At 40.4% G+C, this 15,242-nt stretch overlaps 1 long non-coding RNA gene across 1 annotated transcript; it reads right to left on the bottom strand.

Moving 5' to 3' along the window:
- Nucleotides 1-8,768: 8,768 nt before the first annotated feature.
- LOC122990542 lies at nucleotides 8,769-12,489 on the bottom strand. Its single transcript, XR_006405401.1, has 4 exons — nucleotides 12,134-12,489; nucleotides 11,962-12,046; nucleotides 10,026-10,163; nucleotides 8,769-9,183 (listed from the first exon to the last, which is right to left on the bottom strand). It is a non-coding gene; the product is annotated as an uncharacterized LOC122990542 (long non-coding RNA).
- Between the last annotated feature and the right edge of the window lie 2,753 nt (nucleotides 12,490-15,242).

The raw sequence follows: 15,242 nt of genomic DNA, 5'->3' as shown, positions 1-15,242 counted from the left end.
AGCAGAAAGAATCTCTGCAGGTGAAACAACAGTTTAGAGCTGAGCATGCTGAGCTGCAGAGAGCAGAAACAGGCCAGTTAGAACAAATGGAAGCGTGTTGTGTTCTGAGGACGACCGAGACCTTTAGACTGAAACAACGGGAGCTGCTGTAGGGCTGAGACACAGACGGGGAGTGCTGGGAGAGAAACAGGCAGGCAGGCAGACAGGCAGGGAGACAGGTAGATATGGAGAGAGACAGACTGAGAGCAAAGAGATATACACTTCAGACAGGAAAGGCTGATGAAATGTGTATTCTGAGTGCAAACACACTCATATTAATTTGTTTTTAAAATTACCTTGTGGTAGCCAAATAATCTCTACCTGCATTATGCTCACAAACATGTTTTGCTGTGTTTCTGTATCGTTCCAGCGCTGTAGGGAGGATGTTCGGGTGTCCATCTGTGGTTAGCTTCAGGCAACAAAAGCACCTTGGTTAATAATCAATTAATCTGCCAATTATTTGCTCGATATAATTGTCTGGCTTATATTACATCAGAAAACAGATGCCCCAACGAGACCAACAGTCCAAAATCTAAAATTATGGAATTTGGTGTAATGTTCTGACAAGGAAAGTTGTCAGAACATATTTTAGAAGTTTAAACAGGAAGTTTATCAGATTCTATCAGGGCTCAGTCAGAGAAATACAGGTAGTCAAACAGGAAGATACACATTAAGGAAATAAGTCAGACAGATATGAAGCGAGACAGAGTGGAGGACAGACAGGAAGTATGGATGTAATACAGCAAAGCAGTGAGACAGAGAGACAGACAGTAAGAGAGTCGATAAGTTATTCAGGCGTGTAAACAAGAAAACAGGAAATAAGGAGGAAAGTTAGACGGACGTGTAGCGAGACAGACGGTAAGAAAATCAATAAGAAAAGCAGGCAGTGAAACAGGAAGATGGAAGCGAGACTGTAAGGAAGTGCAACAAGAAAAGCAGGTAATCCAACAGGAAGGCAGACATTATGGAAATATAAACATGTAGAGACATTTTTCAGACAGTAACAGAGTCAATGAATAAAAGCAGGCAGTAAAACAGTCAAAATACTGTTTCAAGTTGCAGATGAACGTGCGAGTCCTACAGTCTCTCATGCTCATGAATGGATCACAGGGTTTGGTGTTAGTTAAATGTGTTAAAATGAGAAGGATACATGCACATTTTTCAGTCAAGTTGAAACTACTTCAACTCGCTTGGACAGCATCTTTGTGTCATTTCACATCTTTTTTTTTCTTTCTCTTCATTGACTTTCTACACAATCGTGCCGTTTCTTGAATTTGTCGTTCATCATTCGTGTGTTCTGTCTGAACCATAGACCATGTATATAAAGATGGACGTCATGATGGCTCCCCAAAAGTGAAGCCAAAATATCTCGATCGCCCCCTGGTGGCTGGCTGCAGTATAGGTCATAAGTCCCGCCCCCTCCATGTTAGCGGATGGGACATGAGCCAAACTAAAAAAAAATCAAAGTACACGTCAAATAAATTTTTCTCAAAGATGGTTTCTGTCATTTCAGGTAGTTCTTATCATGCTGATGTTTGTACAAGTGCACATTTTTCTTGTAGGTTTGTTTTCAATTAGTTATTTGACGATATAGGAAAGGGGGTGTGCCGTCATGATTGACAGCGGTGACATCTGCTCTCAAACCTCCGTCAGGCAGCGGGATGGCTGAGGGGGCGTGTTCCAGCGGGCCGTCGTCCCGCCGCCCGACTCTGCTGCGCAGATTCTGGCTCCAAATGACGTCACACAAGCAAGATGGCCGCTCCCGGAAAGGAGATATTTTGCATATTTATATACAGTCTGAACACATATTTAAGAGGTATTAAAGAAATACATATAGACAGTAACAGTAACAAGAGAAGCAGGAAGTCAAACAGGAAAACAGGCAGTAAAGAAATAAGTTAGACAGTAAAGAAGGTGCTTTAGAGAGACAGACAGATGGGAAAGCAGGAAGACAGGCAACGATGAGTAACAGACAGAGAGACAGACAGAAAGAGTCGATAAGTTAGATAGATACGCTATCAGAGAAGCAGCAAGACAGACAGAAACTTAGTGAGACAGACAGCCAAGTCCAGCAGGTGAGAGGCAGAGAGGAAGCAGTAGAGCAGCAGTGAGACGGGGAGTCAGACAGACAGGCAGGCAGGCAGCCATGGCAGCTCCACATGTTAGCTGGAAGAGGCCATTTAATCATGTTTCAGCAGCAGTTGGTGGCGAGCGAGCAGCAGATGCCTTGCCACCCGACAGCGATTAATCCTCCCTCCGACCGTCAGCCAGCGGCCCCCGAGCCTCCACGATCACCGCGGCGATGGGCGGTTGGAACTCACGGATGAGGTGAAGGTGGGATTGGAGGAGCGGGGACGGCCACTCCACCGGAGGGCGTCTCCCTCCGTTTCCTCCCGCCGTCTGTTTTCTTCCGTTCGTCCTCTTAGACTGCAGGACGACCAGCTGGGTTCCAGTGTGTGTGTGTGTGTGTGTGTGTGTGTGTGTGTGTGTGTGTGTGTGTTGTCCTGTTTATCTATAGCTGGTATTTTGTTAGGAAGGTATCTGGGAGTGTTTGTTGAAACGTGAGTGCAGCAAAAAGTAAAATCTCTGTCAGGATTTTTATATTTCGTTTAATCTGTCGAAGTTGTGCAGGACTGAAAGTAGCTGCGAATTACAGAATAAATAATCGACTAACTGCTTCGATATGAGGATCATCTGCTTCTCTTTGTTTTATAACACTGTTGGTCAGCTAATAGTTTGAAGACATCACTTTGGACTGTGGAAGAACTATTCAGTATTTTACTCAAACTTGCATTAACTGATGTTTTGTTCACATGTCGTGAACACAACTCTGACTCATCATCATCTTTTAAGTTGATGTGTTGAACTTGTTAGCAAACGGTTGCTTATTTCCACATCCAGCAGTTACGGAGCAACATTATAATTCATGTGGAGTCGTGTTTCTGTCCACTTGGTGAATGTAAGTCCAATATTCACTCTCTTTTAGCTCTGTTTTTAACTCTCTACCAACTCCTGAGGGAAATATCTGGCTCAATAGCTGCTAAATGCTCCACTATGTTCACCAACTAGTCTACAGCTAACTGTGTCTGTTTGCCGTTTGGTGCTGAGCAGGTAGTGTACAGCGGCTTTTTAGAGCTTTTTGTCTAAAAACAGCTGCCTGCTGCGGCCGAAAACGACGCTATGAGAACGCTGAGAGTGAACCAAGACAGTAATGTTACAGTCGGACAGATAAACAATGAGTTGAAACTCACTATAAAGCTCCGTAAAGCCGAGAGGAGCTGCAGAGTCACTGTAGGTTCATCACTACGAGCTACAACCAACACATTACACACTGTCGACTCATACAGCCGTATTATAAAAATATATATAATTTTTTCATACTGGCTTTAATGGCACCTTAATGTAAAACACTAAATACTGACAAAATATCCTCACTTTTAAAAAATGTGCTCATTTACCAAAACTGTGTTTTACTTTGAAAATTTTCCAAAATGAACAGTCTTGAAAAAGTCCTTTAACTTTATAAAACTTTACAACAGACTCTCAAAAAAACAGCTCTGGAGAGGTTGGAAAGTGTATTTTTTTCCCCCCATATATGATGGAGCTAGGCTAGCAGTTTCCCTCTGCTTTCAGTCTTTATGCTAAGCTACGCTAAACACATGGTTGGCTGATAAAACCTCCAGCAAACTGATATCCATGTAATGTAAATGTAAACCCACGATGGCAAAACGTGCAGAGACGACTTTGCTGAAGAAAACAACTGTTTGCTTCCTGTTTCCAACCACAAGTGTCACGTTTCCAATCACGACTCCGGACAGAGTAGCAAAGCATCAGTATTTGTCGACCTGGAACTAGAATATATGTGAATTTTCCATTATTTAGTCCAGTCAAGTTACTAAGAGATTAATTTCCCTCCTTCAGATGATCAGTCTGAAAGAGTTTGTATATCTGGGAGTGTGTCTTCCTCCTCCTCTTAGTGATCTCTCTGTAAAAATCATATTTGTGTTGGAGCCAGCAGTTAGCATGCTGTGGCTCAGCTGGATGCTAATTGCGTCCTGGCAGCGGCGGGGGCTCCTGGCTGCAGAGGCAGCTCCTCACATACTGTCAGTCAGGTGATGCATGTTCTGCACGGCTGCCGTGTAATGGGATGCAGAACAAGCCGGCGTACGGAGGCCTGATGCGTGCTAAGGCAAATATACACATGTGATCATGTTGCATGTCATTACGGCGGCGGCGGCAGCGGCGGCATCTGGAGGGTTGCAGAGGTGGTAATCTGTCGGCATACATACATATGTATGGACGGATATTCATAATGTCTCAGAGCCGGAGAGAAGCAGCTGCTGTCTGTCTGACTCCTGCTGTTAATTCACTTCATCGATGCCTCAGAACAAACACTCTGCTCGCGACGTCCAGGAGGTCAGAGTGAAGCATGCTGGGACATTTTTATTGAGTTTTAAGCTGAGTTCACATCTAACCTGTACGGCGGAGTTAAATGAACTCTGGTGTGTTCGTCCATTCAGCCCGGTTCATTTAGACGAAGGCTCGCTTCATCTGGGTTCATTTCATGAAGGATGTGACAGATTTTAACTCAAGTTTAAAACACAAAAATAAAAATGTTACTGAATCCATCGCATGAAGATCATCTGTTCAAGGCTCCTTCTCACAGTGACTTTCACTGCTGATTATTTTTACAAGTAATCCCCTAGTTCCCAGTCTGTCAACCATTACTGACAAAACAACAACACCTGAATATGATGAATATCTATCTATCTATAAAATGTCAGAAAATGGTGAAAAATGTTGATCAGCTTCCCAGACACGTCCTCAAATGTCTTGTTTTGTCCCAGTTTACTACCAGTGAAGACTAACGAAACCATTAAATATTCATTCATATTATATTATAGTGATTTGGGAGGCTTTTTTAACGATGGCGATTTCAAATGTCATTTTGTCCAAAACCCAAAGATGTTCAGTTTATATGATGCATCACAAAGAAATCATTGAATCATCACATTTTAAGAAGTTGAAAACAGCAAATTTTCTTCATTTTTTCTTTAAAAAATGACTAAAATTATTCATTGATGATCAACTAATAGATTAATAGACTTGTTGTTGGCGCTGTGGTGCACGACAGGAAAGCATAACTTGAATAAAACTGAGTCAAATTCCTGCAAACTGTCTCATTTACTGCTGGAATATCTTTTTAGTTTATGATGTTTCTGTCTGTTCGACCTTCATCAGATACATTCATCACTTCCATATATGTATGTTCTGCATATACACAAAGAAGCTGCTTCAATTATCCAATCAGAGGCCAACAAAACACCTCGAACAAACACGTAGCCTACTGGTTACCATCCAGGTTACTGAGTGAGAAAGATTAGAAAAGGATTAGATCTTAATGTCATCATATATAGAACATAACAGCAACATCCATTACCCCAACAACCGTGATATAAATGAACAGTCGCACCCGTTTATACTGAAACGGTGTAAATTCAGGAGCACATCAAGGATCTGAAAGTAATTTCACCTCGTGTGTTTTTTTTTTAAAGACTCAATTACTCAGCGATCCCATTGGCTGTTAATCCTTGAAGCTGCATTCATTCAGTTTAAGATGAGAGAGCTGAGGATCAATACTGAACTAAAGAGGCTCCCATTCAGCCAACACACTCTCATCTCACTCTCTCTATGTGTGTGTGTGTGTGTGTGTGTGTGTGTGTGTGTGTGTGTGTGTGTGTTCATGCCTAAATCATGCTCAGTGTACTTGGAGTTTGTGTGTGTGAGTCTTTATATCTGCAGAGACTATTTTGTTATGAAGTGTAATGAAGATGTCAACAAACACCCTTCAGAGTAAGTTCTGTTCTTTTCTGTCAAATGTTGTTTCATCACTGCAACAGTTTACAGTATTTGGAGCCTTAGACAACAACCGCTGCTACTACTACTACACTTAAAGAGGCATATTCTGCTTTTTTGTGATTTTCTTTCATTTATATCCTGTTATGATGTGGGATAGGGTGCCATTAGAAAAAAGTTTGGGGGTTAAAATGTTTTATTCATGAAAATAAATCAGAACCACTGTGGTCCTATATAGAATATGAAGCATGTTAGGCTATTTCTTGCAGCTGTTAGAATAACACTTCTAAAATAATGATGAACTTTGATGAATAAATAATGAAAACTTGAACTTGACCTCTGGATTTGCAGGAATTACTATTTTTTCATTTCTTTCTTTTCTTTTCCTCATGCAGACACATGATGAGATGTGCAACAAAACAAAAAGGTTAAATACTAATTTAATAAGCCAGAATTAAATCCCCGCAGCGCTCCTTTCAGCACCGCGGACAGCGACACTTATAGCCAGACGTGCCGATATACTTAATGTCATTAATTCAGCTTTATGCGCAGCACGCAGCAAACTTAATAGAAAATAATCACAACATGCAAATCATCATAAAAATAAATATGCTACAGTATAAACCTGCTTGTCAGACTAAGAAAACATTCTGCTTTGGTGAGCGAGCAGAGCAGGAAGCAACACCTGGTGCATTTACTGCGTCGTCATGTCGCCTGGACGCCGCGTCATCTGACAGCGAAAGTTTATTTCTGATTATAATGTTGTTGCATTATAGACTGTTCTCATGTTGCAGCGCTTTACTTAGATTTAAGCCTGTTTTTACAGCATAAATCGCTTTGAGGTGGATATTTTGACCCACCGGAAATATGTCTGATGTTAAACATGGTTAAAGTTAAAAAAAAAATGCTCCCTGTGAGACAAAGCCCAGGTTCAGCCTCCCTCAATAGCTGTGAGATGACGTCCATAAAACGTTCATCCATTCTGTAATCTGAGGTTGTTCATGCTGCTCATATTTCAGATCTGATTCAGCTCCATCAAGTTTCCATTTGCAGCAAAGAAGAAGAAAAAGAAGTGTTTACGTAGCCTCCGGAGCGCTGCTACGAGGTTATGCTACTTCCACCTTTGATTCTCAGAGACAACAAGCGTTATTTCAACCTTTGTACGGCCAAAAGAGGTACAGCAGATATGTTGATAGATATGTTGGGGTGATTTGGGAAATGTGTATAAAATGATGATCAAGACATGCAGAATATTTCCATTTGATAGAATGATGCTGCCATAAAAAAGCAATCAAACAGTGTAAACATCATAAAGTCTATAAAAAGACCAAACAGATTATATATGTAATAGAATCAGACTGTGTGCTTAGGAACCACTTTTCCTAAAATTCACCATCTTTACAGACATTTTTACACCTTAAAATCAGATTTTCAGATATTTACAGACTCTACCTGGATATGCAGGACTTTGCATCGTGTGTGTTTCTTTGTTGATGTGTGAGAGTCGGTGTGTTTTTCTAGCTGAGCCGGCAATCTGCTGCTGCTGCTGCTGCAGCGTCCTCTCCTCCTCCTCCTCCTCCTCCTCCTCCTCCTGCTCCAGCACATTCAGCAGCTAACCAGGTTACGCCTGAATCGGATTATCAATTTCTGGGCTAAGTTGAAATCTACAGATTGCGGGCAGAAGCTGGAGTGACGGGCTAAGGAGCGCGCTGTCAGGACAGATTGATGGAGCTGCTCATTCACAGCGACACGGGGCCCATTTATAAAGCAGTAATTGCTGCTGTGATATCGACACTCTTCCTGCTTCGACCTTAACCCCGCCACCCTCCTCTCCTCTCGCTCCATGCATTCACACACACACACACACACACTCATCCAGCTCACATAATGGCTTCATCTTGTCCGAGAGCAGCATTTTGTAAATCAAACTGTTGATTTTCTTTCTCCTTCTCAAGAGAGAGAGAGAGCTGCTTGTTAGCTCCGTGCTGCTAAAAGACATCCAGCTGAGCAGCTCTTTGAGGCCGATACTGAGCCTCGTTTACTCTTACAGTGAAAGACAATTAGCCAGTAAGATGTGGATCGTTCCACTCGTTCCCAGTTTTAGTTTCCCAGTATTCTGCACCTGAAGCCAGAAAATAACATCTGAATCTAGAAAACTGTTCAAACAAGAGGATTTTTATCTGAATTATTTGAAATGATGTCATAATATCGGATGTTTTGTCCACTTTGTGTCAGAAAATAACACTTTAAAACTCAGTAATAGACAAAAGAACGAGTTAAGGTTAGGGTTAAAACCTTTGGGAATAATATATAACAAGGTCATATAAGCTCAAAGGTCTACTTACACAAGCCTTTTAAAGCTTTCAACCACGTCTCAGTGTTCACTCAGGGAACGGAGCTGGCTCAGGTGTCGTCATGTGACCGAAATGAGCAACTTAAGTCACATGATAACACAACAACATACAATATGTTATGTATATACAGTACCAGTCAAAAGTTTGGACATATATACACATACATATATACACACACACACACACACACATATATATACATATATATAGGATTGCATTAGATTGTACAGGTGTTCCTAATGAGTGTGAGTGTTTGTAATTTGTGTCTTTTTAGGATTTTATTTTGAAAACTGATAGACTGAGGCCCTCAGATCTTACTGATATGGTTCGAGCTTTATTTCAGTCTTTCACTTTCTGCCAAGTGTCTACTAATTTTAGTCATGGACGGACATTTCCCTGAACATTTCAGTCACTTAACGGCTTATTTAAAATGTGTTACTGGGACAATTTTGGAAATAAAAACTCACTGGACTGTAGTACTGTAATATATGTATATTTCAAATCAAATCAAATTAACTTTATCAGACAAAAATGGAAATTCATTTGGTCAGAGGTGCATACAGAGATGAATACAGTACAAGAAGGTGACAGTTGTAACGACCTCAGAGACGGGAGCAGAGTCTGATATTCTTTAATCAGTCAAAAAAAACAAGCACAGGTGACAAACCAGGCAGATCAGGCAGACAACTCCGAGGGACCAGGCAAATCTCAAGACCGGGAAACAGGCAGGATATCAGGTAACAGGCGAGCGAACAGTTAGATATAGAAATACTGGAAAGCTATGCAAACACACTAGACAGTCCGGCAAGGAGCATGTGAATGTGGACCAGTATATATAAGGAGTGACTGATGAGCCTAATGGGATCCAGGTGAGGAGACGGGTGGGGAAACTCAGGTGAGGGGAACGAGGTGATTGCAGGGCAGATGGCAGGATCTGCAATGACAGGAGAGTTAATGATCAGGCAGGTAAACAACATGAAAAACAGTCACTAAGACGGTGAACCTGTGACAACGGTACAGAAAATACATACTGTACAGTCAGAGAGCAAAGACGACATCCTGCACCATCTTTGATTCGAGCTGCATTGACTTTAATGGACGAGACCTTTTGTGATCAGAGTCATTTGTGTGTTTTTGTCCTTTTACACAAACCTGATACAGTTGCTCAGAATATCATCTACCATCTGATGCTGTCTTCCTTTAGGAATTAATTATTTTCTAATATTTCTTAATGTACTGAACTGTCTTCATACTATCAAGTGACTGTAGGACTGTGAAATCACCACGTCATCATGTTTGTCTGATATGTTGTGTTTTATAAATATATCAGAACCAAAACAAAACAATAAAGGAATATAAAGTCTTGGATCAGGTCTATTAAGTGACATGTCTGTGTGACAATATGTGCAATATGATGCAGCAGCTCAGTACTTGAATGAGATTATTATAACAAATACGTGTCCTATTTTTATATTCAAAGGTCAAAAAAAGAAAACTGAGAACAGTTGGTTACGTTGGTTCGATTATTATCAACATATATGACAATAATACATGAAAAAAGTTGATTTGTATTGAAATTGTTGGAATAATTCGCCCCCCTTGGCTGATTCTTTCACTCCATTACAGACAATAAGGTTTTTTGGGCTCAATAATGGACTAGATGGAGATTTTTTTTTTTTGCAATGTGTTGGAGGCAGCTGAGGAGATGAGAGTGAGAGGTAGGAGGAAGGCGGGAGGAAAAAGGGAGGGAGGGAGGGGAGGGAGGTGAGAGATTACCTAGCATGGGTTGGCAGCGCTCTGCTGTTCCTCAGAGCGACACACAGACTCACACATTTAGTATTCTGACTCCACACCGGCTCAGATCAGATGTGTTATCACACGCAGGAGTGCAGGAGATGGGATGCTAATTTAAACCTGCAGAGGGAGGAGGAGGAGGAGGAGGAGGAGGAGGAGGAAGAGGAGGAGGAGGAGGAAGGTGCAGAGCTGTCATTATAAAGAACCAACCAACATGACTGAAAAGGTGAAATAATACAAGCTGTTTCCAGGTGTGACTTTACTGTAGACCTGGGTAATGGTTAATTTGAAATCAGCTTAAAATTGATTTATTTTTAATAAAATATTGCACAACGGAAATTGAAAAATGAAATGTAGGGAGAGAGGAAGGTGTAAATTACTTTTTAAAAATCTGTATTTTTGCTGGGCTTCTGTGACTGGGACACATGTGGTTTGGTTCATTCAAAAATAGTAAAAGTGAAAACAGTGTCTTAACACAGCTGGATAACATTATTTTAAAAAACTATGATGACAAAATATATTTGAATGTATTTAAGACACGAGGAGGATTTAAAAAGATTAATACGAACTTTCAATGAAAATATAAATGGAATAGAATGAGATCATTGTGCATTAATACCTTAAATGGTCATCATAGTCATCATCATAAATTAAATGAGCATTTTTTTAACACTAATGAACATCAAAGATTATGTATCATGGCACCATGATGTAATAACAACAGCAAGTCAAAAGAATAGTAAGAAAATTGGTGTCTCAGAGCTACTGCTAACATGCTAATTAACAGCTAACATGTGATGCTAGCAGGCCAGAGTAGCTAGTTTGAAACCTAGCTATAGCTTGAAGATGCTAATATGTTGGCTTCATTCATTTTGGACTCAGTTCACTCAAACGTCTGCACTGTCAGACCGTCTCCACGTCAAAGCTCTAACTTCCTGTCCTCGAAATTCACTGGTTGTGGAAATCTCAGAGAAAATAAATGATTTTGGTCTGAAATTTTTGCTGTTAAAGATCCTAGTGTGACTAAGCCCTAAAGGCCTGGACACACCAGGGTTTAAAATGCCAAAAATTCACAGTCAGTTCAATTAATTCCACTGTAAATACACAGACTTTTTGCGTCAAGTTCAACTCTGGTGAACTCATCGGAGTCGTAAATGGAGGACGCTATCGTAGCTTATTAGCTGTGTGTGTTTAACCAGGTGTTTAACCTGTCAAAGTAAAAACTGTTCCACAAAAAGAACAATGGTTTGCAGATAGTAGGAGTCAATGCTACAAATATGTCTTTTGAATAATTGTTATTGTTCCGTTAGTGACCAAGCTAAGCTAGCTAACTTTACTAATTGACCCTCAGCAAGCCTGTTAGCATGGAGAGCTTTATTTTCTCTCTTCTGCTGTCTCTGTGTTATGGGTGTATAAACAGGTAGAGGTCTGTCTGCAATGAGGCGATGAGTTAAGTTTTAGCTCAGTAGTCGGCGCAGTCGTCTATGATCTGGGAGATTCTGGTTTGAGACCCAGTGTGGGGACCTCAAATACAGATACAAATACAAATACTGGGTCCTCTGCACATCCCTAGCAACTATTTTGATAATCAATGAAGTGTTTTATTTGTCAGTTGTCATTTTTTAAGTAAAAATTTGCTGTTTCAGCTTCTAAAATGTGAAGATCTAATGCTTTTCTTTGTGATACATGACAGTAAACTGAATATATTTGGGTTTTGGGGCTGTTGCTTGGACTAAACAAGACATTTAAAGACTTCACCTTTGACTCCGGGAAATTGTGACAGGCATTTCTCACTGTTTTCTGACATTTTATGGACCAAACAACTAATCAATTTATTGAGAAAATAATCTGCAGAGAATGTCAAGGGGAAGTAAGCAGTAGTGCAGGGAAAATAGAGAGCTACTGTAACTCACTTTACCTTAACTCATACTTCACCGACGAGCCCTGTGAGCAGTCGCTCTGTCACCGAGCTTCGTTTTGCACGGATGAGCAAATGTTTCAGACTGCAAAACAAAAACATTTCCCTGCAAATTTCTGTTTCTGTAAAGGAAAGAGAAAGATTACATCACCTCCACTTCACGCTCACCTACCTTAAATCACCTTCCATTCGATCCAATTTGGGAACAAAGTGTGGAGACACTGGGATAAACGTCTGAAAATCTGCCGTACATCTGGTCGTGCTGCTGTGGGTTACAGTCTGAGAATTAGAATAACTATTCTAATTCACGTTTTTTTTTGTCTTTTTCTGTCTCTTCTTCTTTTCTTTTTCTTTCAGCTGTGCCTGTTGAGCCAGGCTGCCAGTTTTCATCCTCTTTCATTACTCCCTCCCATTATTCCCTAATTTCCTTCCCCTCGCTCTTCGGGCACCTTTTGCACAAAGCAATCAGCCAGCAGTTAATAGCTGGGACTATCCCACTCTGAGTGTCTGGGTTTCTTTTTTTCATGTCTTTCTCTCTTTTTTTTTTAGGTGGGGAGGGGGGAGGCGGCGTTTTTCTGAGGAAATGAGAGGAGACAAAAGCAGAAGCCGCTCTCGCCACCTTGGCCCTCATCCTCGCCAATGATCTCTCAGAAATGAGTCTGTCAAGTGGTTGGTTTAGTCGGAGTTGTTTTATTGGGCTCACGGAATAATGAGCATGTTTGTCTTCCTGGAGAGCAGCAGCATTCAGTTTCCTCTCTCAGCGTTTTGAATCACCGCAGACAGGAAGCAGCAGGTGGCAAGCATCATGATTTAGAGATGAGTACATAAGATATAATTTATGTTAGGGATAAATAAACAGAGACAAGCTGCTGATTGGCTGGCAATTGTCTGTTAAAATGGTATATGAGGACACCTGTTAAACCACAGTTCTTAATTAGTATTTAAAGTCCCAACTGGAATCACATTTAGGTTTTGAAGTTAAAAATAATAAAATGACAAATAATTGTAATATCAGACACAGCTTGCTGGAGGGACGTGATGGTTTCCATCCCAGTGTAGTCCAAATTTTAACCAAATTTCCAGAAAATCAGCAAAAGAAAATGCAATTTCTATCCATTCAATGCTTATTTCTATCCATTCCTGAATATTAGGAGATAAATAGGTGGCGCTATCTCTCCAGTCGCTGCCATTAAACCGTCGCAGAAGAAGAGGACACAATGAGATGACGTCATTAAAAGAGCGGCAGTCAAACAGCTCAAACGATGGAAAACTTGATGGAAATTTGACATTTCTGTTTGTTTCATGTGTTCATTCGAGGAAGGTTACAGTCTCCTCATCATCGCTCCACACAGATCTGATGTTTTCAGATGTTTAAGTCACATTATTCATGCATGTCATCATTTATTCACTCAGTCTGTTTACATTTGCTTTTTACCCACACAACTACTTTTACACCTCAGAGAAAAAAAGTAGTACTCCTGCTTTTTTATGCACAAACTGAAAATGCAAACATGTAATCAGTAATGCTTCTATGCTTGTGGGAAATTGTGTCAAAGTCACTTAAAACAGAAATATCAAATAAACAACAATATGGTATTGATTTTTTTAAATGATAATAAACATAATACTTTTATTAACAGGGGGGAACTCTGACTCGATGCTGGTACTAGACGATGATTTCCAAGAATCTCCATTAAAAAGTTGTATTAAAATCTGGTTTACAACATGTTCTGTCCAGGATTAAATGTTGGTCAAGTGTAAATTCTGACCTGATGTTGGTGCTGGAGGGGGAGTCAGGCGGGTCATGAATATTCACAACACATTTCATGACAGTCTGGCCTGCAGCTGTGCACAAACCATCCATCATAAACATCCATCCTGTAAAATAAATCAGAAAACACCAGTGATCTGTGCTGCAGGTGCATTTTCTCTTTATCCGTACTCCGTAAACCGTTTTTTGCACAATTTAAATGTTTTTTTTTCCTTCTTTTACAAATTTCTAGTGTTTCCACTTTGTATTTTAATGCATGCATTTAAAATGTGCAGAAAAACAGATGGATGGAAACACAGTGTTTGATTGACAGCAACTAGCAGGCTCAGCTCAAGAAACAACAACCAGAGACAAAGTAAACAAACAAACAAACAAATCATGGTCAGAGTGTGTTGTTAGCAGTGATATTGAAGAACCAAACCAGCATCTAATGAGTCCAAAGTGACATTTGCAGGTATGTTTACATGCTTGCATGTTTAATGTGTTGCAGCTAAGCAGCGAATTAGCTATCCAGCTGCTAACTGATGCTAGCGGTGCACTTTTTCCCAGTGAATGATTGTTTGGAGGTTCGTTCAACAAGCTGCAGGATGTGTGTTCATGTTTGTAAGTTAGATAAGAAGGAGACTTTAGCAGGGAAGCTAATGTGGGTTGTTGTTCAGAGTCTGTGGTTCTTGTGTTGTGTAGCAGGATGCAATCAGGCTCAGTGTGACCATCTGCTCTGCCTGTGATAGAACGACATGTTATCGCTTTATGAAAAGATTTGATTCTCTGTGTGGTATTAAATTCTCCATCTACAGATAAATAACAGTATTCCATCAAATTAATGCAAAGCAAGAGGGCACCATCATAAAACCAAAACATTTAAATTTCTCTCTTTTGGTCTGATGTTTTCTGAAAATGTGATTTACAGAGCAGACATGAATGCACCCTGTAGCAGGAAAAATAAAACACGCAGTTTGATTTCAGTCGGACTTTTGCTGATGATCACATTCATCTCATATAAGTCATTTTTAGTCGACACAGAAGTGATAGAGGTTGGAGGAGGAAATAACTCAGTGTTTGTGACATAATCTTCAACTATTTTGTTAATCAAATGTCGTTTTAGTAATATTTTTTAGCCGAAATGCAAAATATTCAGTGGTTGTAGCTTCTCAGATGTGGGGATTTGAAGCTTTTCTGTGTCATATATGATAATGAATTGAATATCATTTGGATAATAGATAATGAAAACAGCCCTAGTAAATGGACTGCATTTATGTAGCGCCTTTCCAGTATTATTGACCACTCAAAGCTCTTTACAATACAAGCCAACATTCACCCGTTCACACACACATTCATATGCTGATAGAAAAGGCTGCCATGCAAGGTGCCAACCTGCTTCCTATCCAACATGCTCCACAATGTTTCTATGCTCACTCATTCACACACACATTTACACACCGATGGCGCCGCCATTGGGAGCAATTTGGGTTTCGACCCGCTCTACCTCCTAAGCCACAGCAGCCCAGTG

Source organism: Thunnus albacares, chromosome 10 (assembly GCF_914725855.1).
Source record: "Thunnus albacares chromosome 10, fThuAlb1.1, whole genome shotgun sequence".
In the NCBI taxonomy this organism is placed as follows: Eukaryota; Metazoa; Chordata; class Actinopteri; order Scombriformes; family Scombridae; genus Thunnus; species Thunnus albacares.
This window is presented reverse-complemented; position numbering and strand designations above follow the sequence as displayed.